Source organism: Haemaphysalis longicornis, unplaced genomic scaffold, assembly GCF_048455015.1.
Source record: "Haemaphysalis longicornis isolate Haplotype H1 unplaced genomic scaffold, Haemaphysalis longicornis Haplotype H1 scaffold_62, whole genome shotgun sequence".
In the NCBI taxonomy this organism is placed as follows: Eukaryota; Metazoa; Arthropoda; class Arachnida; order Ixodida; family Ixodidae; genus Haemaphysalis; species Haemaphysalis longicornis.
Window position 1 is genome coordinate 148,241 of NW_027526410.1, and position 25,584 is coordinate 173,824.

The window sequence follows — 25,584 nt, forward strand, 5'->3', positions numbered from 1 at the left end:
CTACAGTTTTGCTCTGGCTTTCTTTGCATTGCAGATAAAAGCCAATTGAAATTTGTTGCAGAAGTGGTCAGTTAGATAAAAGAGTAGAGATCCTCTTGCAGCACTTTCCGCACCGTGCCTTCATCAGGACCAGCAGTCAGCTGCCATGAGTCACTCTGGATGCGATTCTGCAGTGCATTTTTCGTGCAACGATATCGCTGCGCTGGCCCTTGAACTTCATGATCGTATTTTCTTGTGCAGCACCACGTGTGGGCACACCCTGACATGCGTCTGTATATGACGGCGACACGAGCGCCTCACGTCTAAGACTGTGCACGCGCTGCTAGAAGACCTGTAATACCCTCGTATTTCATTAGCGTTACGCGTAATATCTGCATGCCGTCGAGTGTACTGGTCACACCACATAAGCTGTGTGCCCTAGTTGGAAGCATTTACTTTAGTGTGTTTCTTCAAGCGAACATAAGAATAAACTGTGGCATGCACTAGCAAGTGGTCGCTGCAAAACTAGGGCCGTATGTTTTTTTGTATTGCAAGATCTGGCCAAAAACATCACAGCGCATGGGTAAACATAGGTTTTAAATCTGCCGTTCTCAAACACGCTTCCGCCCATCATAGCGCCACGGCCCATTTGGTAAAGCGACCCGTCAAACAGAGGACACGTCTATAGCAGACCAGGAAAGCCCTGGCGAAAAGGGTGAGTCCTAGTTGTAAATTTAAACAAAACTGCCTGTATATGTACTACAAAAATATGCCTTCACTAAACAAAGAGGGCGCTTATATTATCGCAAGAATCGGAGCACGCGCACAGGAACCGAGAGCTGTGACTTTGGTTTCCTATAGCCGAAAAATATGGCTAGTTGACCGTTCCGCACTGGGAGTGGTCACTATCGTCGTTTCGTGAGTTTGTGAAGCCGTCGTCGAATTCGAACGCCAGGTGTATTTGAGGCTCATCGATGCCGTCTTTCTGCATACTTCTCCCGATGCCTAGCTCACCCCAAATCCCGTTCACTTTTTTTCAGCCTGCGGCTTTCTGCGCGTGTAACTTTTCTGCTTTAACTGATTAGCTAGCCGAGCGGCATCCGAAGGATAGGGCGTTACGCCTAGTCCCTCTCGCCACTAATGCCGTGCAGGCAAATTCAGTACAGATGGGCCAGTTCTATTAACGCGATAGCGTTATTACGCTCATTTTTCGATTCCTTTGTGGCTCCTAGGCGTCCGCTATCTGCCGAGCTCATCTGCCGTCCACAGAAATACGTCACCGCTGCCACCTGGAAGCTACGACTGAGGCAGCAAGATTCAACGGCTCCGCTGATACTGTAATGTGGGTTACGGCAACAGCAGTTTGGAAAGGAGGACATTCTTACAACGTGTGATACTAAAGAAAGAATACGCGGTGTCACGAGCTGCGGCACCCACGCGATGACGTTTGTTTTATTCCCAGTTGGTGATAACTAGAGTTTCTTACTGTACACACTAGACAGGAATTTGGCACAAGCGTCTATGCGGCTCACATCAAGGCCATCTTTCGTCTTAAGCCGACATTATATCTTGCGCTCGCCCTAATTACATCGTTGACTTTGATTGAAACGTTTATTAGCCGTACAATGGAACACGATGCCACATAAACGCCAATAATGGTGTCTTACAATATATGCGAAAAATAAAACAGGATGTTTTAAGCTATAAGAAAATGAAATTAGGCGTACGTTTGCTGTTAAGGTTGTGCCTACTATTCTGCCGGTCAAGGATGATAGTAACCCACGATGTTAATACTTTGAGGGAAACTTAAGAGAGACTCCACTTTTATCATTTTACCATGATTTCAAATAATACGTTATTTGGAAAGCGTCAAAATCTTCATGAGCGTGGCTACGAAAACGTCTCCCTCGTGGTGAACTGGAGCACCGACGGTCAGCTACAGTTTAACAAGTCTTGTAGCTGAGCGAGTTGGTTCATACTTGATGAAAAAGGGAAACGTTGAGTTAAACCGTCGTGAGCGAAGACAAGATATGAACGACCGCAGGCGCCCATATCTGTCGTATCTGGTCATCTTCGAAGTACATTTGGTTTCTTTTTTTCGCTAGCTAGAAATTTGGCAGAGCATATTACCCGCTTAGTCAGACTTTCTTTCGATTCCGGCATTACCAACGTTAGTTGCGATCACGCACTGCCTTCTCTTTCAGCAAGACGCTCGTAGACGTGCAATGCATAGTAAAGGAAGGAAATCCAAAACACCGCTGAGGAATCCAGCTGTCATGCCAAGCCCAATCCAGAAGTGGGGGTCTTCCCAAAACCCCCCACGACGACATAGATTCCCAGGTGCAGTTTCCTCTCTAGTATACTTGCTAAGAAACAGTATGGCAGTAGCATGACCGACGGACACGGTCTTCAGCGTTTCCCGGAGGCGTATTTTCAAACGCTTCGCTGCACAGAAAACCCACGTGACATGTCGGTTAGCGCGATGCGGAGCAGAAATTAAATGTCGTCATTGGCTGCGCCTGCAACCTAAAGCGACCTAAAACATACCAAATCACTATTATTGACTAAAACAACACGTAGATTTCTGTTTCAAAAAAATTAATTTGGAAAAAATTGCCCCCACCTCCCCGAAGGGAATCGTGAGGAAGTGCGAATGCATTTCTTGCGCCGAGAGTACACGGCGTAGTAATTCTGACATCGCCTTGAGAGGCGCCCAGCCAGCGAACGGTCTAAACTGGAGCAGAGCGAGCCAGGAGACTAGCGAGAGAGCGCGCGCGAGCCGACCCACGGAGGTCTGGCAGTTTATCGCTGCATATATAGGGGGGCACGCCGCGCCGAGCGCACCGAGCCAGGTGGCTGAGAGAGGAGGCGAGCGCAAGGGGAGAGGAGGTGCGGTTGCGTGACGTCACGGCGCGGGGACGGAAAGTGACACGCAGCGGCGCACGGCAGCTGCCAGGGAGAGGGGTGGAGTGTGTGACGTCACGGCGCGGGGAAGGGAGAAGCACGCGCGCGCGCACGCCGTCGCGTATTCCGGTTTCGGCGATGCATCACCCACGAAAGGGAGAAAAGGAGGAGTGCGAGAGGGAAAGGCGAAGGGTTGCGGGGCTGTTCTGCCGGCGCACACACTCCCCGTTCTTGGCCCGGCGGCCGGCCGGCAGTGAATACCCATTTCTTTCCTCCATGTGAAGCGGCAAGTGTTTCATTCGCGCCTTGGATTTCGCCTTCTGGGACGGCTGCGCTGTGATTCAACCACACTCCTAGATCTGGATATTTTAACTAAGTTACAAGTGCTTCAACTGTGCCTGTGTTGGATTTCGCGTCCCCTTGTGATGACCGCCGCTGTGCATCAACCGGGTCGTTTGATTAAGTTTTACGCTGCAACAGTGTTCTAGGTAATATTACCTAAATACTTTGTCATCCGTGCTGTTTTGCAATCGCAGTGTAGCATTCGCAAATCGTCGCGTGAACGGTTGCTACGCAAGCGTGCATCCACAGTTCACCCTGTGATCGGCCGCCGCTGTGAAAGTCAACCTTTATTATGAATGAATTCCTGGAGTGTGACAAATAGAAATTTAGCCAAATGCCCTATAAAGTTGGGCCTAAGTCACGCTGGGAATACGCGATAAGTATAATCACTTGTAGCCCACCTTGAACATGTTGGTACTCAGATTTTCTGACGATTGCTTTCAACCTTGTCACGATGGTTGCACTTTGTGCCCTGCTGCTTTTTATGCGATCGCACAAACAACCGGGTTGCTTGTTTTGTTTTTTTCTTTATCGTATCTAGCGCTCCGCCCAGACGAAACGGCAGTTGGCACTAAAGTTTTGCCCAGGCAGAATTAGAACTGTCAAATACTCCTGCTCTGATCTTCGCCTCTTAGATTTAGACACGCAGGACTACCTTTGCACCGGCTCCTCTTCGCGATCGTGTGTTCACGGGTCTTTTTCTTTTTTGCTTGCAAGCCCCAATGGTGCTAGCACCCACATTTATTTGCGAGTTGGACTATGAAGCCTCCACTGATGACTTACGTTTGTCCACACACACTGACCAAAACAAGCTACAAGGGGCTTTGGTATCCAGTATTCTTACGCTGGAGCATGCTTCAAGGCATGTGATCACAAAAGCACTTAAGTTTACAGCAAATACAGGTTCTCAAATTGACTGAAAAACTGAAACATAACATTAAGCCTTATAAATCTTTACCTAGTATGTGTGCTAGTTCTGCATCAATTGCTAAAAAAAAAAAAACCCGCAACACATGCTAATGAACTGATCATGTAAAAGTGACGTAGTGAATAGTAAATCTGTCTGCTGAAAACAAATTTTTAATAAAACTACAGATTTGAATATAGATTACATGTTGCAATGTATGGGCATATGAAACAGCAGAAACCAAGTCCCAAAACTCGAAAATTCTTTATTAAATGCTTTATAACCTCAAATATACATACAACATTTTACGTGCCCATCACGGTTTAGGCCAGGAACATCTTGGCTCAAAACTTTCCACAATTTCTCAGTCAGCACCTGCAACACCAAAAGAAACAAATAAACGCTTCCTTTTACAACCACACCGCAAATGTCAAGTGAATCTAAATTCACAATTGATGGTGTATTTTGTCCCATATATGGCTACATTAATATGTACACAAAAGTTAGTTTAGCCTGCTTTTGAACTATTCTAACTCCTTATTCTGAATTTTTTTTCTACGTGACACCAGAGATCCTTTGCTGATGCAGTCTTGTGTCTCAAACCTGCTTTAGTCCCTTCACACCAAACGGTATTTTTGACTTTTTTGAGAATTTGTACAAGGCCAAATAATGGCTTACACTAGTAGGATTAAAGTTCTGAGCTAGACTGCTTTGATATCTGATCTCGTTAACAAACTGCACTGCCTTTCCCAATAGCTAAGCAGGTGCTTACAGTGTATCTGACAGAACAGCTGTCACGCAATGGCCATACAGGACAACTGGGTCGGTTTATCAGTCAGGAATTATATGAGGGGGCACTAGGCTGAGCCCAACTCATCGCACCACTGCTGCAAAAACAAATTGTAAAAAGATTCTATTTCGGGAGTTGTAGTTGCCGAGGCCACACTTCGGCTATGAAGAGTGACACAGTGCTAGGTTCGATTCACGTTAATCCTGACATTTGGGTATCTTAACTCGCACTGAAATCTCCACACACGGGCGTTTTCGTTTTTTTTCTTTTTGCCTTCACCAAAAGGAAAAGAAAAAAGTCCTTGGGCTCAGCTGCACAATGCTTTAGGAACTGCGGCTGCTGCTCAGGCACAAGTTGGAGCCATTACTTGACTAGGCACAAATCCTCAAGAGTTCAAAACCGATTTCAGCACAAAGCGGCAAAACAGCACTTTATTAAAAACAAGAGAAGTGGGAAAGACCTTATAACAACACTCGCTAAAGAACGACCTCTTTGAATAAACACAGTGTCACTTTGTAAATCGTCAATGCCTGGATAGCATATCCTTCATGCACAAGTATACTTAGTTGCTCCTTTAGACCAACAACGATAGCTAGAAGAAGTCAGGCTGCTGCCTTGCACGCCTTGTACTTGCTGCTTCGCCTTAATATTACCATAAGTTAGGAGCCAAGTATCTGAAATACCCATCTGTTTGATGCTTTGAACGTGCAGTAATCCTCATTGGACGACGAGAACGAATGCAAATTAAATGACTCGCGAGCGAAAAATGACGTTACCAAAGTTGATCAGTTCACGACTCTTGCACCGCGTTACCATTGAGCCAATGCTGTGGACTTGTTTGTAAACAACCTGTAATTTCTCCGCGCCACGTAACATCATTGATAGTGGTTGCGGACTGAAGTAGCGTAGAAAACCGGGCTAGTTGGTGCAGATTCATCTTCGCAGCGCACAAATAACGGGACAAAAAGGAGGATAACACTGGACAACCACTGAACCAAAACCGAATATTTATTGAAGAGACAAATATAAAGCCATCGAAGGTATAAAACAAAGATAAAAACATGACACATGAACCCACTATAAGCAACTGTACAGCCAAACGCTCTCAAGTACTGCTCTCTTCAAGATACGCCAATTCTGCATCTAAAAGTGCTAAAGACGAGCGCTAACACACGAGTCAGACATTTTTCGAATTTTATGTGCTTCCACTATACTTCCCTCACCTTTTGTTCATCGTGCGAGAACAGTACCGTTGTATCATGAAGGAAAAGCGTACAACCACAATCTTTGCAATGTGTGGGAAGAGGGCCAGAAGGCACTCAGTGAACTGGCCAACATCAAAGCGACCGCAATTGAAAGGAATGCAATAAACCACATTTAATCTACAAGGAACAAACTGTTTCTCATGTTTCACACCACAGCTGCTTGCTCGGCCCTTATTACTAATATTCTTTTCGATGGCGGGACAGATGCACTTTTAACTTAATTTTGGCTGAAAACACCACATTGATGTTATATCTGCTCCCCACTTCTTTCAAGCGGTGAGATACCTCGTGCAGGTACGAGGTTACAACTATCTTTTCCTTCACAACATCACAAGCAGGAGACAAGTTTTCTTCACCAAATCCAACAACTGAAGATGGGCCGACCCAAAGACTTCGTCACCGTAGCCAGCATTTTTGGGTCCAACTAACTGTTCACCAAAGCTAGACTCAATTAGGTGAAAACAACACTGAAAACAAAACAAGATGGCTAACCTGAGGCAGTTGACAACAATCCCATATTTTACAATCCTAGAACGTGCTGATGAAGAGTTCAGTAAAGGCTTCTTCGATCGTGGACTATAGAGCCAACATACATGATTCTGCTCGAATTTTAACAACAGGTCCAAAAACTGGATTGTTCTTTGGTTTAGCGCCTTGGACATAAAGGTCAGCCTAAATGCGTGACGTTTGAATGCTTTTAAAATGTCTACCATTTTTCTTGTAGGGTCATAGTTTCCACAAAGTACTACGTAATCATCAACATACATGAAAATTTTAATTGCCAAACCCTCCAAGTCACGTTCCAATACACGGTCAACATGAGCCAAGAAAATGTCACTAACAAGGTGAGGAACTTTAGAACGTCTACAGATTCCAGATCTCTGCACATAGACACTGTCACACTATCCTACAATAGTTGATGCTAAGTAGAAACGCAGAAGCTCCAAAAAGGATTCCACGGAAATCCCGCAACTTTGCATAAACTTAACCCCGCCGTTGTAGACGGTGATACACTCTTTCACAGAGACCAAAACTTGTTCATGCGGAAGGGAGTAGAAAAGGTTTCCAGCGTCAATGCTGAAAGCAGAGCACCAGCCTGGATTACAGCGCGCACAGTAACCTCATTTGCGCGCTGTGAAGATGAAGAGGCTTGCGCAGCGTGCCCTATCCTGGTCCTCTTGCATTGCAACATCTGCTACCTCAAACACGGAGCTGCACAGTGGACACCAGGTCGGCACAGAAATTTTGGCACTCGATGGAGCCCTCTGGCCGACCATGCCACTTATGGTCGTCTCCCATCCCTGCGACCACAGCACCTTCTGTGGCACTGACGTTGATGACTGGATAAGCACCTACGAGAGTGCGAGCGCTCATAACAGATGGGATGCAACCTTGGGGCTGGCCAACGTAATATTTTACCTCAAGGGCCCAGCCAGACTATTGTTGGTTTGAGACACACGAAGCAGACCTGACAAGCTGGGAAACCTGCAAATTGACATTACGTGAGCTGTTCGGAAAGCTTGTTGGCCACCAACTAGCCGCGAAGGAACTTTCTTCCCATGCCAAAACCTCGATGGAGTCATCCGTCGCCTATATTCAGGATGGTGTTGCTCTGTGTCACAAGATAGATGCCGACACGTCAGAAACTGGCAAAGTAGGCCATGTGCAGAAAGGAATTGCTGATGGCGCTTTCAACCTGCTTGTTTATAAGGACTGCACCACCACAGACGGCATCATTACAGAGTGCAGACCGTTTAAACATCTTGAAAAGGGCCTCGCAGCCTCTGGAAAATGTTTCTTTGGTTATCAACGTAACTAGTCGATGCATTTCTTTTTGTTATTCCCCCCACTGTAACGCCAACAGGCGCTGTGGGTACCAAATAAAGTAAGAAAGAAACAAGCGAAAGCTCACTGTATTGCCCCACAGTTCACTCGACTGCCTAACACGGGTCCCACATCCTATTACGAGTATACCACTCCACTGGAATGTGCCCTTCTTTGTTCGACGACTTAATGAAAATAGTACGCCGTGAGCTGGAGGCTACGGCTACGGCTACCCTACTAGCCCCGACCCGTGAATGAACGTCACCTTCCATCTCCCTAATCCATGCGATATACAGCAAGAGCTCGCAAGCCACACCATTCCACGCATTTGCTCTGTAGCTCACCCGAAAAACGCTTTCACTGTTCCTCGTGTCTTAACTGGTCCCCACCAATATGCCCCACGCCATTTTCAGACACAAAATTCCGAAGAGTGGAGTACTCCTGAAAACAAGCCAATATGCTTCCACTGCTGTCATGGTGGGCAAGTGGCCCGCTACAGCTTTCGACATTGCCACGCTAAGCCTTCGCCTCACCACAAGACTAATCAATGAGCTCAAGGAGGTAATACTGCATCTGTGACCTGGACGACAGATCTTCTATTAACCAAGGAGTCTAAGCCCTATTTACTAGACGTTACTGTTGATGGTGTTGCAGCCCAGGCTCTCACTGACACAAATGCTCACATCTCTGTAATCAGCTTAACCCTCCGCAGGCATCTACGCAAAGTTCTGACGTCACCCATGCAAACATTTGTTCGAGTTGCCAATGAGAGCACACCTTCAATTGCCGGAATGCGTACCGCCTGAATATGGATTGCCGACCACGATAGTGTTGCTCTCTTCACCGTCCTTGAAAAATGCCCCCATGACATTATCCTCGGCGTCGATTTTTTCTCGAACCGCTCTCATTGACTGTTCTGCGGGACTTCTCTCTTTTGAATTTCCTTCTGCCAAAAATGCTCAAAAGCACCGTTCTCGTTCCACAGATTATGTCCATTTGCTGTCAAATGCTGTAACATACATGCCCCTGTGATCAAGCCCACCCGTTTCTCACAGTTATTTCTCACCAGATTGTTCGACAAGCCGAGCGGAAGCTACTACAAGCACGTATCCTTGAGTGCCGCCAGAAGCTACGAGCTTTGGAGAAGCAAACCCTCTTTGCACGCCGGCAACTTGAGTATCTTATTCCTGAGGACTTCCCAGATGTGCAGCTGCACGCAAACTTCACCGCTAGCATGGGAGAAGGCCGTCATAGAACGTCGCAAGAGAGGAAACTGCAAGCACTCCGGCCGGACGTGCCACAATGCACCCAGGAGGTCATCAACCTATCTCCGTACACACCGGACGAAGAGGAGGCTAAGGTTTTGTCCCGTGGTGTGAATTTTAACACGGAAGCACCCCCGGAGCCAGGAAAGGTGATTTGTGCGGTCGAACGCGCGGTCGGCCAGCTTCCCTCTGAAGTACGGCAAGAAGCGCGCACCCGTGCTATTGGTGTGCTCTCTGGTTTGCGAAGACATTGTGCAAGACTGCATTTATCGGTAGCGGAGAGGCAAGCCATCAGGAGCCTGCGGAATAACAGCAGTATCGCAATCCTTCCTGCTGACAAAGGCAATGCCACGGTCTTGCTAGATAGCAGTGACTATCACACGAAGATGTTGGCCCTTCTCGAAGACCAGCAGACATATGCTCCTCTAGCCCGTGACTTAACTAGCAGGTTACAGTCCAAGCTTCAAGAACTGCTAACCAGGCTTTTCAAGCTAGTCCCTCCGCACCACAAGGGCCTCTACTACAGGTTACTGTGCACGAACGGTTCAGCCCCGGCAATCTACGGTCTGCCTAAAATCCACAAGCCTGGCGTTCCTCTTCGGCCTGTCGTCGACTTCTCGAGGTCACCGCTCTACCGACTATCAGGCTACCTTCACCAAGTGTTGAGCCCTCTAGCCGGTAAGACGCCCACGCACGTCGGAAACTCGTCCTCTTTTGTTTCGAAGCTGAAGGACGTAACTCCAACTGAAGACGACGTCATGGATTCGTTCAACGTCAAGTCTCTTTTCACTAGTGTCCCAGTGGATCTGGCAGTAGCCATGTGCGAAGAAGCACTAAACGCGGACATTAGTCTTCCCGATCGCACTCCCTTTGACGTCCCCGAGCTCTGTGAGTTGCTTATGTTTTGTCTGAGCAACACCTATTTTTCTTACGGGGGAAGCCCCTATCAGCAGACCCATGGCACGGCGATGGGTGCGTCCATATCAGTTACTACGGCCAATCTAGTTATGGAGGCTTTAGAGGGGAAGGTATTGGCAACCTTCACACCGGCATTGAGGTTTTTCTGCCGCTATGTAGACGACTGTTTTTGTATTTTAAAAAAGCAAGATGTCCCATGTCTTCTGGACAGCCTCAACGCCCAGAATGTGCATATACAGTTCACCGTGGAGTTCGAGCAAGGCAACATGCTTCCCTTTTTTTTGGATGTTCTTGTTCGCCGCGATGCTGGCGCTTTCTCCTTCTCAGTGTACAGGAAGCCCACACACACGGGTCGTTACCCCAGTTTTTGAATCTTGCCACCCTCTCGGCCACAAGACATCCGTTGTGTCGTCCTTGATAAAGCGCGCCGTACGCATCTGCTCAGATGACAGTGCACTGAAACGTGAATTAGGAACGATTCGCCGCGAACTAATCGCCAATGGCTATCCTAAGCGACTTATTTGCCGAACCAAGAATAAGGTACTACAGCCAAGAATGGCCAACAACAGGACATTACGAGCACGCGCAGCCATCCCCTACGTCCCAGGAATAAGCGAAGCATGGTCGCACGTCTTTTCAAAATACGACATGCGCATTGCCCATGTACCGACCAGCGAGCTCCGCGACGACTGAAAGAGCAACAACGTGATGTAAGAAATCATAATCACATGACGAATGCCATTGCCATTGCGGAGCACGCGCACAAACATTCCCACAAGATTGACTGGGAGAACACCGCAATTTTAGCTAAGGAAAAGAACACATCATCTCGGCGTCTGCTAGAGTCACTTTTTATCCAATCAACGCCAGCCGCAATGAACCGGACGGATGGGACTTTGCCTCCCGTCTACGCATGCTCTCTACGTCATGTGCTGCCTATTTAATTGACGACGTCGGCTTGTCTTACGTAGTGAACAAGGAACCCGTATGTAGTTCCGAAACGTCAATATATTTTTATTCTTGGTCAGTGTTCGCTTTTCTTTTGCAAGTTATTATATGGTCTTCCCTATTACAGACGCGCTGCTTCTGTGAAACGTCACTCTGCCACACATCATCATTACTGTGGTAGAGAACCAAACCTGCCTTCCCTTTCAGTTTTTCAAATTCAGTTTCACACCTGAAGTCCTTCCCAAGGGGATTTCGCTGGCAATGCTGTGCCCTTTCTGCCATGAATGCTAGCACTCCTGCAGATTTACCTCCTGGAGTGCAGGCGTCCCATCAAGCACCATCAATCAAGGCAGTGGCTCCTTCAGACCTCCCACCGGATCATACCGCCGATCTCCCTCGTCTTCTGGATTCCTGCAAGGACATCTTCGACTTAGACAACCATCCACCAACCCAAACTTCTGCAGTCACCCATCACATCAACACCAACGATGCTTCACTAGTGTACAGGTGGCCCTATTGCGTATCACTTGCTGAACGACTCGTCATCCAAAAGGTAAAAAAAAATGCTTAGTAAGGATACAGTCAAACCATCTTCCAGTCTGTGGGTGTCTCCAGTCGTGTTGGTCAGAGAAAAAGATGGGACTTAGCGCTTCTAGATGGATTATGCAAACTTAACTATTATGAAGGAAGGCCTTATACAGTGGGATTTCATTGATACAATTCTGCATAATACGTTTTTCTTTTCGTTCCAAGCCAAAATCCCTTAGAAATAATGCATTTTCGTGCATTTGATACGATCACATTCTTGCTAAAAATTGGATGGCACGACCACGAAAGTGAACCTTGACCATTTTTAGAAACCTTACATTTATTCTTCGGTATACTAGCTCAAACCCCATGTCAACAACCCATGACCTGCATGGCAGCGCCGGTTCTGCGACAAAAACACTGCTGCCAGGCGTGGGCGCTCTGTTCAATGAGGATGATATGCAAGGCGAGGCATTGTGCCATCTAGTGAAACATATCATAATCACAGAGTTTCTCAGTTTGATCATAATCGAGGAAGAAGGTTCCAATGCTCTTGGCAGGCGGCGACTTCCCTCCCCAACTTCTCGCCATGCTCTGTGCTTCCCGCTCCGTTCTTTGTTCTCTTTCTGCGCTGTTCCTGCGTTCGCTGGTGTTGCTTATGAGGCTATTTTTGTTCTTGTTCTATTTGACTAGTCTTGTTCTCCTTAGGCTGACTTGTTGCTGTGCGGGGTGTGCTGCCAGGCTTGTGGCAATGTCGAGGAAACGGAAGGCACTCAGTATAAAAAGAAAAAGTGGCAATTGTGCAGAAATTGGAAGAAAACCCGAAGAGGAAATGCGTGGATTTGGCACACAAGCTCGGTTTGCCAGTGTCAACGCTCAACACTATTGCCGGTCAGCAAGAGGAACTTCAAAAGAATCTGCAAGTTTCCTGCCCTGATGCGAAACAAGCACAAGGTGCGAAGCATGACCAAATGGAAGACTTCCTGCTCACATGGTGGGAAGAAGTTAGAGCGGCAGGATGAACGCCGATAGGTCAGTACTACGCGAAAAAGTTGACAACACTGCGCCCTCCTTGGGCATTGAGGACTCCAAAGCGTCTGGTGGCTGGCTTCACCAATTCAAGGCACAACGTGAAGTGTCATACAGAACAGCATCTGCCCAAGTGAAAAATACCAGCAGATTTTGTTTTATTTCCGGAGAATTTTCTCCCAGACTTAGAAAAGAAAGTGCAGCACAAATTTACCAGCTACTCCACTGTTGCTCAATAAAATTGATTTGCTGGAGAATGCAGATTTTTCTCCTTTTTTTAACAAACTCTTTGGATAATACGATTTTCACAGAATGCTTTTTATTTCCCGGTTCCCCTGAAAAACGTATCAACGAGATTTCACTGTACATGATACATAGACAAGAAGTGGCTGGCAACTTGTGAAGGGAGGTAACTTCGTGCAACCAAAGCCTGATTAGTCATGCTAATTCCTCCTATATTTCAATATGGTCTAACACCAGCTACACCACTTCGGCAGAGCCAGTGGGGAACGTTTCAACTGTACTGTCACTGTGTACTGCAGAACGAATATCCATCCCGCATTTAAAAACCCTGCATACGAAGCTGCATCGCGCAAAGTTGTTCTATGGCCACTGAATGTCCTCGCTGAATGTCAAGCAAGCGTCCTCACCGACGCGCTTTGGCGTCGTCTATCAGCGGATTCGTATGTATACAAGCGTTTACAGCAAGAACGGTAAATATATTACTACGCCCTTCAAGCACATGTCGGCAAAATGCGATTACTTCGCCGCGTTCGCAGGATTGAGCCGCACAGTAGAGAACACAGTCGTAGCATACTAGCAGGAATGAACGCATCGTACGGCTTCTTCCACGTTTCGTCACCCCGTGACTACAGTTTACCTCAACACCAATTTATAACGCACGCCCTTAGAGAGCTCACACTCTAAAAAGCGCTACAACCTTTCTGGTAACCTTGAGTGAATGTAAAAGCGTAGCCACCGCGCACATCACGTCGTAGCTAGCGCCGACTTCAATGCGAACGCGGTCGTCGACGCGGCTACGTGAACGTACCGCTGACAGCCTCAAGGAAAGTGTATTTGGAGGCTCTAGAACAACTTATTTAAATTTAGCCCATGTTTGCGAATAACAAATGATTCCTTGAGTGCTTTAGTTACATTGTCATTCAGAATGTGCCTAGCCAGTTATGTCCAACATACGGAGAGCGCACGGCGCTTGCAGTACACGGACAGGTATATAATTACCCGTCCCTCTTGATACCAGGCCTTAGAAAATATCTTACCTTACGTTTATGACGCAAAAAGATGCCGAGGAGAAAGCAGCAGGTTTCGTTATCTACAAGAAATCGATGCTGGCTTGCGCTTTGAAACTCGTACGGCCACAACAGGCAAGTGGCTTCGGCTTGACGTGGCTTGACCAGTGTTGCTTTTGCCTTGTGCAAACTTAATTCAACTACAAAGCTCTGTCACACAACCGGCTAAATACAGCCGCTCGTGATTTGTTAATTGCGGAGGTAACAGGGTATAAAAGTTGTGTAACAGAGGATTTTAGTTGATTTAATTTTGCGCAAGGCAAAAGCAACACTGGTCAAGCCACGTCAAGCCGAAGCCACTTGCCTGTTGTGTACGAGTTTCAAAGCGCAAGCCAGCATCGATTTCTTGTAGATAACGAAACCTGCAGCTTTCTCCTCTGCATCTTTTTGCGTCATAAACGAAAGGTAAGATATTTTTTAAGGGCTGGTGTCAAGAGGGACGGGTAATTATATACCTGTCCGTGTACTGCAAACGCCGTGCGCTCTCCGTATGTTGGACATAACTGGCTAGGCACATTCTGAATGACAATGTAACTAAAGCACTCAAGGAATCATTTGTTATTCGCAAACATGGGCTAAATTTAAATACGTTGTTCTAGAGCCCCCAAATACACTTTCCTTGAGGCTGTCAGCGGTACGTTCACGTAGCCGCGTCGACGACCGCGTTCGCATTGAAGTCGGCGCTAGCTACGACGTGATGTGCGCGGTGGCTACGCTTTTACATTCACTCAAGGTTACCAGAAAGGTTGTAGCGCTTTTTAGAGTGTAAGCTCTTTAAGGGCGTGCGTTATAAATTGGTGTTGAGGTAAACTGTAGTCACGGGGTGACGAAACGTGGAAGAAGCCGTACGATGCGTTCATTCCTGCTAGTATGCTACGACTGTGTTCTCTACTGTGCGGCTCAATCCTGCGAAGGCGCGAAGTAATCGCATTTTGCCGATATGTGCTTGAAGGGCGTAGTAATATATTTACCGTTCTTGCTGTAAACGCTTGTATACATACGAATCCGCTGATAGACAACGCCAAAGCGCGTCGGTGAGGACGCTTGCTTGACATTCAGCGAGGATATTCAGTGGCCATAGAACAACTTTGCGCGATGCAGCTTCGTATGCAGGGTTTTTAAATGCGGGATGGATGTTCGTTCTGCAGTACACAGTGACAGTACAGTTGAAACGTTCCCCACTGGCTCTGCCGAAGTGGTGTAGCTGGTGTTAGACCATATTGAAATATAGGAGGAATTAGCATGACTAATCAGGCTTTGGTTGCACGAAGTTACCTCCCTTCACAAGTTGCCAGCCACTTCTTGTCTATGTATCATGTACAGTGAAATCTCGTTGATACGTTTTTCAGGGGAACCGGGAAATAAAAAGCATTATGTGAAAATCGTATTATCCAAAGAGTTTGTTAAAAAAAGGAGAAAAATCTGCATTCTCCGTCAGCAACTCAATTTTATTGAGCAACAGTGGAGTAGCTGGTAAATTTGTGCTGCACTTTCTTTTCGAAGTCTGGGAGAAAATTCTCCGGAAATGTAATAATAAAAAAAAAGCTGCTGGTATTTTTCACTTGGGCGGATGCTGTTCTGTATGACACTTCACGTTGTGCCTTGAATTGGTGAAGCCAGCCACCAGACGCTTTGGAGTCCTCAATGCCCAAGGAGGGCGCAGTGTTGTCAACTTTTTCGCGTAGTACTGACCTATCGGCGTTCATCCTGCCGCTCTAACTTCTTCCCACCATGTGAGCAGGAAGTCTTCCATTTGGTCATGCTTCGCACCTTGTGCTTGTTTCGCATCAGGGCAGGAAACTTGCACATTCTTTTGAAGTTCCTCTTGCTGACCGGCAATAGTGTTGAGCGTTGACACTGGCAAACCGAGCTTGTGTGCCAAATCCACGCATTTCCTCTTCGGGTTTTCTTCCAATTTCTGTACAATTGCCACTTTTTCTTTTTATACTGAGTGCCTTCCGTTTCCTCGACATTGCCACAAGCCTGGCAGCACACCCCGCACAGCAACAAGGCAGCCTAAGGAGAACAAGACTAGTCAAATAGAACAAGAACAAAAATAGCCTCATAAGCAACACCAGCGAACGCAGGAACAGCGCAGAAAGAGAACAAAGAACGGAGCGGGAAGCACAGAGCATGGCGAGAAGTTGGGGAGGGAAGTCGCCGCCTGCCAAGAGCATTGGAACCTTCTTCCTCGATTATGATCAAACTGAGAAACTCTGTGATTATGATATGTTTCACTAGATGGCACAGTGCCTTGCCTCACATATCATCCTCATTGAACAGAGCGCCCACGCCAGGCAGCAGTGTTTTTGTCGCAGAACCGGCGCTGCCATGCAGGTCATGGGTTGTTGACATGGGGTTTGAGCTAGTATACCGAAGAATAAATGTAAGGTTTCTAAAAATGGTCAAGGTTCACTTTCGTGGTCGTGCCATCCAATTTTTAGCAAAAATGTGATCGTAACAAATGCACGAAAATGCATTATTTCTAAGGGATTTTGGCTTGGAATGAAAAGAAAAACGTATTATGCAGAATTGTATCAATGAGATCCCACTGTATGAGGCCTTCCTTCATAATAGTTAAGTTTGCATAATCCATCTAGAAGCACTGCGTCCCATCTTTTTCTCTGACCAACACGACTGGAGACACCCACAGACTGGAAGATGGTTTGACTGTATCCTTACTAAGCATTTTTTTTTACCTTTTGGATGACGAGTCGTTCAGCAAGTGATACGCAATAGGGCCACCTGTACACTAGTGAAGCATCGTTGGTGTTGATGTGATGGGTGACTGCAGAAGTTTGGGTTGGTGGATGGTTGTCTAAGTCGAAGATGTCCTTGCAGGAATCCAGAAGACGAGGGAGATCGGCGGTATGATCCGGTGGGAGGTCTGAAGGAGCCACTGCCTTGATTGATGGTGCTTGATGGGACGCCTGCACTCCAGGAGGTAAATCTGCAGGAGTGCTAGCATTCATGGCAGAAAGGGCACAGCATTGCCAGCGAAATCCCCTTGGGAAGGACTTCAGGTGTGAAACTGAATTTGAAAAACTGAAAGGGAAGGCAGGTTTGGTTCTCTACCACAGTAATGATGATGTGTGGCAGAGTGACGTTTCACAGAAGCAGCGCGTCTGTAATAGGGAAGACCATATAATAACTTGCAAAAGAAAAGCGAACACTGACCAAGAATAAAAATATATTGACGTTTCGGAACTACATACGGGTTCCTTGTTCACTACGTAAGACAAGCCGACGTCGTCAATTAAATAGGCAGCACATGACGTAGAGAGCATGCGTAGACGGGAGGCAAAGTCCCATCCGTCCGGTTCATTGCGGCTGGCGTTGATTGGATAAAAAGTGACTCTAGCAGACGCCGAGATGATGTGTTCTTTTCCTTAGCTAAAATTGCGGTGTTCTCCCAGTCAATCTTGTGGGAATGTTTGTGCGCGTGCTCCGCAATGGCAATGGCATTCGTCATGTGATTATGATTTCTTACATCACGTTGTTGCTCTTTCAGTCGTCGCGGAGCTCGCTGGTCGGTACATGGGCAATGCGCATGTCGTATTTTGAAAAGACGTGCGACCATGCTTCGCTTATTCCTGGGACGTAGGGGATGGCTGCGCGTGCTCGTAATGTCCTGTTGTTGGCCATTCTTGGCTGTAGTACCTTATTCTTGGTTCGGCAAATAAGTCGCTTAGGATAGCCATTGGCGATTAGTTCGCGGCGAATCGTTCCTAATTCACGTTTCAGTGCACTGTCATCTGAGCAGATGCGTACGGCGCGCTTTATCAAGGACGACACAACGGATGTCTTGTGGCCGAGAGGGTGGCAAGATTCAAAACTGGGGTAACGACCCGTGTGTGTGGGCTTCCTGTACACTGAGAAGGAGAAAGCGCCCGCATCGCGGCGAACAAGAACATCCAAAAAAAAGGGAAGCATGTTGCCTTGCTCGAACTCCACGGTGAACTGTATATGCACATTCTGGGCGTTGAGGCTGTCCAGAAGACATGGGACATCTTGCTTTTTTAAAATACAAAAACAGTCGTCGACATAGCGGCAGAAAAACCTCAATGCCGGTGTGAAGGTTGCCAATACCTTCCCCTCTAAAGCCTCCATAACTAGATTGGCCGTAGTAACTGATATGGACGCACCCATCGCCGTGCCATGGGTCTGCTGATAGGGGCTTCCCCCGTAAGAAAAATAGGTGTTGCTCAGACAAAACATAAGCAACTCACAGAGCTCGGGGACGTCAAAGGGAGTGCGATCGGGAAGACTAATGTCCGCGTTTAGTGCTTCTTCGCACATGGCTACTGCCAGATCCACTGGGACACTAGTGAAAAGAGACTTGACGTTGAACGAATCCATGACGTCGTCTTCAGTTGGAGTTACGTCCTTCAGCTTCGAAACAAAAGAGGACGAGTTTCCGACGTGCGTGGGCGTCTTACCGGCTAGAGGGCTCAACACTTGGTGAAGGTAGCCTGATAGTCGGTAGAGCGGTGACCTCGAGAAGTCGACGACAGGCCGAAGAGGAACGCCAGGCTTGTGGATTTTAGGCAGACCGTAGATTGCCGGGGCTGAACCGTTCGTGCACAGTAACCTGTAGTAGAGGCCCTTGTGGTGCGGAGGGACTAGCTTGAAAAGCCTGGTTAGCAGTTCTTGAAGCTTGGACTGTAACCTGCTAGTTAAGTCACGGGCTAGAGGAGCATATGTCTGCTGGTCTTCGAGAAGGGCCAACATCTTCGTGTGATAGTCACTGCTATCTAGCAAGACCGTGGCATTGCCTTTGTCAGCAGGAAGGATTGCGATACTGCTGTTATTCCGCAGGCTCCTGATGGCTTGCCTCTCCGCTACCGATAAATGCAGTCTTGCACAATGTCTTCGCAAACCAGAGAGCACACCAATAGCACGGGTGCGCGCTTCTTGCCGTACTTCAGAGGGAAGCTGGCCGACCGCGCGTTCGACCGCACAAATCACCTTTCCTGGCTCCGGGGGTGCTTCCGTGTTAAAATTCACACCACGGGACAAAACCTTAGCCTCCTCTTCGTCCGGTGTGTACGGAGATAGGTTGATGACCTCCTGGGTGCATTGTGGCACGTCCGGCCGGAGTGCTTGCAGTTTCCTCTCTTGCGACGTTCTATGACGGCCTTCTCCCATGCTAGCGGTGAAGTTTGCGTGCAGCTGCACATCTGGGAAGTCCTCAGGAATAAGATACTCAAGTTGCCGGCGTGCAAAGAGGGTTTGCTTCTCCAAAGCTCGTAGCTTCTGGCGGCACTCAAGGATACGTGCTTGTAGTAGCTTCCGCTCGGCTTGTCGAACAATCTGGTGAGAAATAACTGTGAGAAACGGGTGGGCTTGATCACAGGGGCATGTATGTTACAGCATTTGACAGCAAATGGACATAATCTGTGGAACGAGAACGGTGCTTTTGAGCATTTTTGGCAGAAGGAAATTCAAAAGAGAGAAGTCCCGCAGAACAGTCAATGAGAGCGGTTCGAGAAAAAATCGACGCCGAGGATAATGTCATGGGGGCATTTTTCAAGGACGGTGAAGAGAGCAACACTATCGTGGTCGGCAATCCATATTCAGGCGGTACGCATTCCGGCAATTGAAGGTGTGCTCTCATTGGCAACTCGAACAAATGTTTGCATGGGTGACGTCAGAACTTTGCGTAGATGCCTGCGGAGGGTTAAGCTGATTACAGAGATGTGAGCATTTGTGTCAGTGAGAGCCTGGGCTGCAACACCATCAACAGTAACGTCTAGTAAATAGGGCTTAGACTCCTTGGTTAATAGAAGATCTGTCGTCCAGGTCACAGATGCAGTATTACCTCCTTGAGCTCATTGATTAGTCTTGTGGTGAGGCGAAGGCTTAGCGTGGCAATGTCGAAAGCTGTAGCGGGCCACTTGCCCACCATGACAGCAGTGGAAGCATATTGGCTTGTTTTCAGGAGTACTCCACTCTTCGGAATTTTGTGTCTGAAAATGGCGTGGGGCATATTGGTGGGGACCAGTTAAGACACGAGGAACAGTGAAAGCGTTTTTCGGGTGAGCTACAGAGCAAATGCGTGGAATGGTGTGGCTTGCGAGCTCTTGCTGTATATCGCATGGATTAGGGAGATGGAAGGTGACGTTCATTCACAGGTCGGGGCTAGTAGGGTAGCCGTAGCCGTAGCCTCCAGCTCACGGCGTACTATTTTCATTAAGTCGTCGAACAAAGAAGGGCACATTCCAGTGGAGTGGTATACTCGTAATAGGATGTGGGACCCGTGTTAGGCAGTCGAGTGAACTGTGGGGCAATACAGTGAGCTTTCGCTTGTTTCTTTCTTACTTTATTTGGTACCCACAGCGCCTGTTGGCGTTACAGTGGGGGGAATAACAAAAAGAAATGCATCGACTAGTTACGTTGATAACCAAAGAAACATTTTCCAGAGGCTGCGAGGCCCTTTTCAAGATGTTTAAACGGTCTGCACTCTGTAATGATGCCGTCTGTGGTGGTGCAGTCCTTATAAACAAGCAGGTTGAAAGCGCCATCAGCAATTCCTTTCTGCACATGGCCTACTTTGCCAGTTTCTGACGTGTCGGCATCTATCTTGTGACACAGAGCAACACCATCCTGAATATAGGCGACGGATGACTCCATCGAGGTTTTGGCATGGGAAGAAAGTTCCTTCGCGGCTAGTTGGTGGCCAACAAGCTTTCCGAACAGCTCACGTAATGTCAATTTGCAGGTTTCCCAGCTTGTCAGGTCTGCTTCGTGTGTCTCAAACCAACAATAGTCTGGCTGGGCCCTTGAGGTAAAATATTACGTTGGCCAGCCCCAAGGTTGCATCCCATCTGTTATGAGCGCTCGCACTCTCGTAGGTGCTTATCCAGTCATCAACGTCAGTGCCACAGAAGGTGCTGTGGTCGCAGGGATGGGAGACGAACATAAGTGGCATGGTCGGCCAGAGGGCTCCATCGAGTGCCAAAATTTCTGTGCCGACCTGGTGTCCACTGTGCAGCTCCGTGTTTGAGGTAGCAGATGTTGCAATGCAAGAGGACCAGGATAGGGCACGCTGCGCAAGCCTCTTCATCTTCACAGCGCGCAAATGAGGTTACTGTGCGCGCAGTAATCCAGGCTGGTGCTCTGCTTTCAGCATTGACGCTGGAAACCTTTTCTACTCCCTTCCGCATGAACAAGTTTTGGTCTCTGTGAAAGAGTGTATCACCGTCTACAACGGCGGGGTTAAGTTTATGCAAAGTTGCGGGATTTCCGTGGAATCCTTTTTGGAGCTTCTGCGTTTCTACTTAGCATCAACTATTGTAGGATGGTGTGACAGTGTCTATGTGCAGAGATCTGGAATCTGTAGACGTTCTAAAGTTCCTCACCTTGTTAGTGACATTTTCTTGGCTCATGTTGACCGTGTATTGGAACGTGACTTGGAGGGTTTGGCAATTAAAATTTTCATGTATGTTGACGATTACGTAGTACTTTGTGGAAACTATGACCCTACAAGAAAAATGGTAGACATTTTAAAAGCATTCAAACGTCACGCATTTAGGCTGACCTTTATGTCCAAGGCGCTAAACCAAAGAACAATCCAGTTTTTGGACCTGTTGTTAAAATTCGAGCAGAATCATGTATGTTGGCTCTATAGTCCACGATCGAAGAAGCCTTTACTGAACTCTTCATCAGCACGTTCTAGGATTGTAAAATATGGGATTGTTGTCAACTGCCTCAGGTTAGCCATCTTGTTTTGTTTTCAGTGTTGTTTTCACCTAATTGAGTCTAGCTTTGGTGAACAGTTAGTTGGACCCAAAAATGCTGGCTACGGTGACGAAGTCTTTGGGTCGGCCCATCTTCAGTTGTTGGATTTGGTGAAGAAAACTTGTCTCCTGCTTGTGATGTTGTGAAGGAAAAGATAGTTGTAACCTCGTACCTGCACGAGGTATCTCACCGCTTGAAAGAAGTGGGGAGCAGATATAACATCAATGTGGTGTTTTCAACCAAAATTAAGTTAAAAGTGCATCTGTCCCGCCATCGAAAAGAATATTAGTAATAAGGGCCGAGCAAGCAGCTGTGGTGTGAAACATGAGAAACAGTTTGTTCCTTGTAGATTAAATGTGGTTTATTGCATTCCTTTCAATTGCGGTCGCTTTGATGTTGGCCAGTTCACTGAGTGCCTTCTGGCCCTCTTCCCACACATTGCAAAGATTGTGGTTGTACGCTTTTCCTTCATGATACAACGGTACTGTTCTCGCACGATGAACAAAAGGTGAGGGAAGTATAGTGGAAGCACATAAAATTCGAAAAATGTCTGACTCGTGTGTTAGCGCTCGTCTTTAGCACTTTTAGATGCAGAATTGGCGTATCTTGAAGAGAGCAGTACTTGAGAGCGTTTGGCTGTACAGTTGCTTATAGTGGGTTCATGTGTCATGTTTTTATCTTTGTTTTATACCTTCGATGGCTTTATATTTGTCTCTTCAATAAATATTCGGTTTTGGTTCAGTGGTTGTCCAGTGTTATCCTCCTTTTTGTCCCGTTATTTGTGCGCTGCGAAGATGAATCTGCACCAACTAGCCCGGTTTTCTACGCTACTTCAGTCCGCAACCACTATCAATGATGTTACGTGGCGCGGAGAAATTACAGGTTGTTTACAAACAAGTCCACAGCATTGGCTCAATGGTAACGCGGTGCAAGAGTCGTGAACTGATCAACTTTGGTAACGTCATTTTTCGCTCGCGAGTCATTTAATTTGCATTCGTTCTTGTCGTCCAATGAGGATTACTGCACGTTCAAAGCATCAAACAGATGGGTATTTCAGATACTTGGCTCCTAACTTATGGTAATATTAAGGCGAAGCAGCAAGTACAAGGCGTGCAAGGCAGCAGCCTGACTTCTTCTAGCTATCGTTGTTGGTCTAAAGGAGCAACTAAGTATACTTGTGCATGAAGGATATGCTATCCAGGCATTGACGATTTACAAAGTGACACTGTGTTTATTCAAAGAGGTCGTTCTTTAGCGAGTGTTGTTATAAGGTCTTTCCCACTTCTCTTGTTTTTAATAAAGTGCTGTTTTGCCGCTTTGTGCTGAAATCGGTTTTGAACTCTTGAGGATTTGTGCCTAGTCAAGTAATGGCTCCAACTTGTGCCTGAGCAGCAGCCGCAGTTCCTAAAGCATTGTGCAGCTGAGCCCAAGGACTTTTTTCTTTTCCTTTTGGTGAAGGCAAAAAGAAAAAAAACGAAAACGCCCGTGTGTGGAGATTTCAGTGCGAGTTAAGATACCCAAATGTCAGGATTAACGTGAATCGAACCTAGCACTGTGTCACTCTTCATAGCCGAAGTGTGGCCTCGGCAACTACAACTCCCGAAATAGAATCTTTTTACAATTTGTTTTTGCAGCAGTGGTGCGATGAGTTGGGCTCAGCCTAGTGCCCCCTCATATAATTCCTGACTGATAAACCGACCCAGTTGTCCTGTATGGCCATTGCGTGACAGCTGTTCTGTCAGATACACTGTAAGCACCTGCTTAGCTATTGGGAAAGGCAGTGCAGTTTGTTAACGAGATCAGAGATCAAAGCAGTCTAGCTCAGAACTTTAATCCTACTAGTGTAAGCCATTATTTGGCCTTGTACAAATTCTCAAAAAAGTCAAAAATACCGTTTGGTGTGAAGGGACTAAAGCAGGTTTGAGACACAAGACTGCATCAGCAAAGGATCTCTGGTGTCGCGTAGAAAAAAAATTCAGAATAAGCAGTTAGAATAGTTCAAAAGCAGGCTAAACTAACTTTTGTGTACATATTAATGTAGCCATATATGGGACAAAATACACCATCAATTGTGAATTTAGATTCACTTGACGTTTGCGGTGTGGTTGTAAAAGGAAGCGTTTATTTGTTTCTTTTGTTGTTGCAGGTGCTGACTGAGAAATTGTGGAAAGTTTTGAGCCAAGATGTTCCTGGCCTAAACCGTGATGGGCACGTAAAATGTTGTATGTATATTTGAGGTTATAAAGCATTTAATAAAGAATTTTCGAGTTTTGGGACTTGGTTTCTGCTGTTTCATATGCCCATACATTGCAACATGTAATCTATATTCAAATCTGTAGTTTTATTAAAAATTTGTTTTCAGCAGACAGATTTACTATTCACTACGTCACTTTTTCATGATCAGTTCATTAGCATGTGTTGCGGGTTTTTTTTTTTTTTTAGCAATTGATGCAGAACTAGCACACATACTAGGTAAAGATTTATAAGGCTTAATGTTATGTTTCAGTTTTTCAGTCAATTTGAGAACCTGTATTTGCTGTAAACTTAAGTGCTTTTGTGATCACATGCCTTGAAGCATGCTCCAGCGTAAGAATACTGGATACCAAAGCCCCTTGTAGCTTGTTTTGGTCAGTGTGTGTGGACAAACGTAAGTCATCAGTGGAGGCTTCATAGTCCAACTCGCAAATAAATGTGGGTGCTAGCACCATTGGGGCTTGCAAGCAAAAAAGAAAAAGACCCGTGAACACACGATCGCGAAGAGGAGCCGGTGCAAAGGTAGTCCTGCGTGTCTAAATCTAAGAGACGAAGATCAGAGCAGGAGTATTTGACAGTTCCAACTGCCGTTTCGTCTGGGCGGAGCGCTAGATACGATAAAGAAAAAAACAAAACAAGCAACCCGGTTGTTTGTGCGATCGCATAAAAAGCAGCAGGGCACAAAGTGCAACCATCGTGACAAGGTTGAAAGCAATCGTCAGAAAATCTGAGTACCAACATGTTCAAGGTGGGCTACAAGTGATTATACTTATCGCGTATTCCCAGCGTGACTTAGGCCCAACTTTATAGGGCATTTGGCTAAATTTCTATTTGTCACACTCCAGGAATTCATTCATAATAAAGGTTGACTTTCACAGCCGCGGCCGATCACAGGGTGAACTGTGGATGCACGCTTGCGTAGCAACCGTTCACGCGACGATTTGCGAATGCTACACTGCGATTGCAAAACAGCACGGATGACAAAGTATTTAGGTAATATTACCTAGAACACTGTTGCAGCGTAAAACTTAATCAAACGACCCGGTTGATGCACAGCGGCGGTCATCACAAGGGGACGCGAAATCCAACACAGGCACAGTTGAAGCACTTGTAACTTCGTTAAAATATCCAGATCTAGGAGTGTGGTTGAATCACAGCGCAGCCGTCCCAGAAGGCGAAATCCAACGCGCAATTGAAACACTTGCCGGTTGGCGCAAGCGAAAACGGTGCACGCTTCGGTATTCACTGCCGGCCGGCCGCCGGGCCAAGAACGGGGAGTGTGTGCGCCGGCAGAACAGCCCCGCAACCCTTCGCCTTTCCCTCTCTCACTCCTCCTTTTCTCCCTTTCGTGGGTGATGCATCGCCGAAACCGGAATACGCCACGCCGTCGCGCCGCGAGGAGTGGTGAGGGGCGTGTCGTCACGTGGTGAGTGAGGTCACTGCGCCGTTGCTACCCACGCTCCTCTCCGCTCCACGCCGTTGCTAGGGAGAGGAGGACTGTGGACGCCGCCGCCGCCGCCGCCACCGCCGGCGGTGGAAGGTTTGGGGTCGCTTATAAAGTGCATTCGCACTTAAAACGGGT

At 47.0% G+C, this 25,584-nt stretch overlaps 2 long non-coding RNA genes across 3 annotated transcripts; one reads left to right on the forward strand and one right to left on the reverse strand.

The window, feature by feature from the left end:
* Positions 1-4,377: 4,377 nt before the first annotated feature.
* LOC144144115 (uncharacterized) lies at positions 4,378-14,091 on the reverse strand. The gene is made up of 3 exons (XR_013317160.1): positions 13,980-14,091; positions 11,451-11,553; positions 4,378-4,507 (listed from the first exon to the last, which is right to left on the reverse strand). It is a non-coding gene; the product is annotated as an uncharacterized LOC144144115 (long non-coding RNA).
* A 217-nt stretch (positions 14,092-14,308) lies between these two features.
* On the forward strand, positions 14,309-24,025 carry LOC144144116 (uncharacterized). 2 transcript variants are annotated; one of them, XR_013317162.1, is made up of 3 exons: positions 14,309-14,414; positions 16,851-16,953; positions 23,896-24,025. It is a non-coding gene; the product is annotated as an uncharacterized LOC144144116 (long non-coding RNA). The 2 variants fall into 2 exon arrangements; XR_013317161.1 differs by lacking the exon at positions 14,309-14,414 and having other exon boundaries at positions 15,338-16,953.
* The last annotated feature ends 1,559 nt before the right edge of the window (positions 24,026-25,584 follow it).